The 3,473-nt window shown below is 40.5% G+C and overlaps 1 non-coding gene across 1 annotated transcript; it reads right to left on the bottom strand.

Moving 5' to 3' along the window:
* Positions 1-3,131: 3,131 nt before the first annotated feature.
* Positions 3,132-3,238, bottom strand: LOC125169142 (U6 spliceosomal RNA). The gene has a single exon (XR_007153475.1). It is a non-coding gene; the product is annotated as a U6 spliceosomal RNA (small nuclear RNA).
* Positions 3,239-3,473: the final 235 nt, after the last annotated feature.

The following is a 3,473-nucleotide window of genomic DNA, read 5'->3' on the forward strand; positions in this document are numbered from 1 at the left end:
GAACAAAGGAAAGCAGAAAAGAGAAGAAAGGGAACAGAGAAGAGACGCACAAACTATAAACAAACAGTATGGTAGATTTAAAGTTAACCGTATCAATAATTGTATTAAATGTAAATGGCTGTCATGACAAGCCCACCACAGACCGGGTGGCTTAAGCAACAGAAATTTATTTTCTTACCGTTCTGGAGCCTGGGAAGTCCAAGATCAAGGAGCCAGCCAATTCCCTTCCTGGTGACAGCTTTCCTCCTGACTTGTGAGTGGCTGCCTTCTTGCTGTGTCCTCACGTGGCAAAGAGAAAGAGAGTTCTGGTGTGTCTTTCTCGTTTTCCAAGAGTACCGGCTGTATTGAATTAATGTCCCACCCTTAAAAGCTCATTTAACTTTAATTACCTCCTTGAAGCCCTATCTGGAAGGTAGTCTTGTCAGGGGTTAAATTTGGGAGGGCACAATTTGGTCCATAGCATGGTCTAAATTAAACGCAATTTTCTCAGCTAAAAGGCAGAGATTTTCATATTGGACAATCTACCTGCCAAATCACAAAACCTACTCTCTGGAAAAACCACACATTAAAATGTGAAGACATGAGTAGGTTACAAGTATAAGAAAAGATACACCATACTATATTAATGTCAGGCGGAGTAGTACTGTGAGCAGAGGAGAGAGGGGCTAGGGAGAGGCCAGGGAATGCTAGTGGGTGAACATATTTGGGGGGCGCTAGAATATAAATTTGTCTGAATGGGAGTTGGGCAGTAGCAGCAGGAGTAGGCTGGGAAGGAGAACAAAATTTGGAGGCACAGAAAGAAATGGAACATAGAAGGTTGGTTTTTTTTTTTTAATTTTTAACATAGAATTTTATTTTATTTTCATTTTATTTTATTATTTTTTAAAATTTACATCCAGGGGCGCCTGGGTGGCTCAGTTGGTTGGGCGGCCGACTTCGGCTCAGGTCACGATCTCACGGTCCGTGAGTTCAAGCCCCGTGTCGGGCTCTGGGCTGATGGCTCAGAGCCTGGAGCCTGCTTCCAATTCTGTGTCTCCCTCTCTCTCTGCCCCTCCCCCGTTCATGCTCTGTCTCTCTCTCAAAAATAAATAAAACGTTAAAAAAAAAATTAAAAAAAAATTTACATCCAAATTAGTTAGCATCTAGTGAAACAATGATTTCAGGAGTAGATTCCTTAGTGCCCCTTTACCCATTTAGCCCATCCCCCCTCCCACAACCCCTCTAGTAATCCTCAGTTTGTTCTCCATATTTATGAGTCTCTTCTGTTTTGTCCCCCTCCCTGTTTTTATATTATTTTTGTTTGCCTTCCCTTATGTTCATCTGTTTTGTCTCTTAAAGTCCTCATATGAGTGAAATCATATGATTTTTGTCTTTTTCTGACTAATTTCACTTAGCATAATACCCTCCAGTTCCATCCACGTAGTTGCAAATGGCAAGATTTCATTCTTTTTGATTGCTGAGTAATATTCCATTGTGTATATATATACCACATTTTCTTTATCCATTCATCTGTCGATGGACATTTGGGTTCTTTCCATGCTTTGGCTATTGTTGATAGTGCTGCTATAAACATGGGGGTGCATGTGTCCCTTTGAAATAGTACATCTGTATCCCATGGATAAATGCTTAGTAGTGCAATTGCTGGGCCATAGGGTAGTTCTATTTTTAGTTTTTTGGGGAACCTCCATCCTGTTTTCCAGAGTGGCTGCACCAGCTTGCATTCCCACCAACAATGCAAAAGAGATCCTCTCTCTCCACATCCTTGCCAACATCTGTTGTTGCCTGAGTTGTTAATGTTAGCCATTCTGACAGGTGTAAGGTGGCATCTCATTGTGGTTTTGATTTGTATTTCCCTGATGATGAGTGATGTTGAGCATTTTTTCATGTGTCCGTTGGCCATCTGGATGTCTTCTTTGGAGAAGTGTCTATTCATGTCTTTCGCCCATTTCTTCACTGGATTATTTGTTTTTTGGGTGTTGAGTTTGATAAGTTCTTTATAAATTTTGGATACTAACCCTTTATCTGATATGTCCTTTGCAAATGTCTTCTCCCATTATGTCAGTTGCCTTTTAGTTTTGCTGATTGTTTCCTTCACTGTGCAGAAGCTTTTATTTTGATAAGGTCCCAGTAGTTCGTTTTTGCTTTTGTTTCCCTTGCCTCTGGAGACGTGTTGAGTAAGAAGTTGCTGTGGGCAAGATCAAAGAGGTTTTTGTCTGCTTTCTCCTCGAGGGTTTTGATGGCTTCCTGTCTTACATTTAGGTCTTTCATCCATTTTGAGTTTATTTTTGTGTATGGTGTAAGAAAGTGGTCCAGGTTCATTCTTCTGCATGTCACTGTCCAGTTTTCCCAGCACCACTTGCTGAAGAGACTGTCTTGATTCCATTGGATATTCTTTCCTGCTTTGTCAAAGATTAGTTGGCCATATGTTTGTGGGTCCATTTCTGGGTTCTCTATTCTATTCCATTGATCTGAGTGTCTGTTCTTGTGCCAGAATATAGAAGGTTTTGATTCCCTAGTTAAGGAGTTCAAGCTTTACCTGAGTTCAGGTTGAAGAGGAGGCAGGGGTTTTGTAAGAATTGATCTGGAGGCAATGTTGAGGATCAGTTGGTGAAGATAAAGTAAGACAGAGATTTTAAATTAAGTTTCCTAGGAAGGGTGTGAAAATGAATATATTTACATTAGATAATAAATAAAAATTTCCCAAGTGCACAGTACATGCATCTGATCAGACAGTATATGCCACATCTCTGCTTGGTTTCACCCTTTTCTCTTTCCCATTTGCACTCAAATGCATAAAAATTTGCCTAGATAGTCCCAACTCATGAAAAGAACACTGACTGTCACAGATGGTGCTTCACTAATCATGGTTTGCAACAAACAGTTTTAACAAGATTGCTGTCTTAAAAAAAAAAAACGCAGGGCTACTAGTTATGTGATATTTTGTATTTCATGAAACAGGAATTTGGGGGAAATAAAAACAGTAATACTTACCCAGGTGACAGTTTTTTCCATTATAATATTTGTTACAACATTAGAATTAGAGTCTAGGGGGAGGCTGTGGTTAGCCTGATGTATCTAAAGTTTGAGAACCAATTTTGCAGGTAGTTTGTTTGTTTGTTTCTTTCTTTCTTTTTAATATGGAATGCTTCACAGATTTGTGTGTCATCCTTGCGCAGTGGCCATGCTAATCTTCTCTGCATCGTTCCAATTTTAGTATATGTGCTGCCGAAGCCAGCACGCCAGGTGGTTTCTGAGAGCACCTTTACCTTTAAATTCCTCAAAAGACACAAACTATTGGGGCATCTGGGTGGCTCAGTTGGTTAAGTATCTGATTCCCGATTTCAGCTCAGGTCATGATCTCACAGTCATAAGATCAAGCCTTGCCTCTGGCTACACACTGAGCATAGAGCCTGCTTAAGATTCTCTTCCCGCCCCCACCCTCCCCAACCTGCATGCTCTCTCTCTCTTTCTCT

This window comes from Prionailurus viverrinus, chromosome B3, assembly GCF_022837055.1.
Source record: "Prionailurus viverrinus isolate Anna chromosome B3, UM_Priviv_1.0, whole genome shotgun sequence".
Classification (NCBI taxonomy): domain Eukaryota; kingdom Metazoa; phylum Chordata; class Mammalia; order Carnivora; family Felidae; genus Prionailurus; species Prionailurus viverrinus.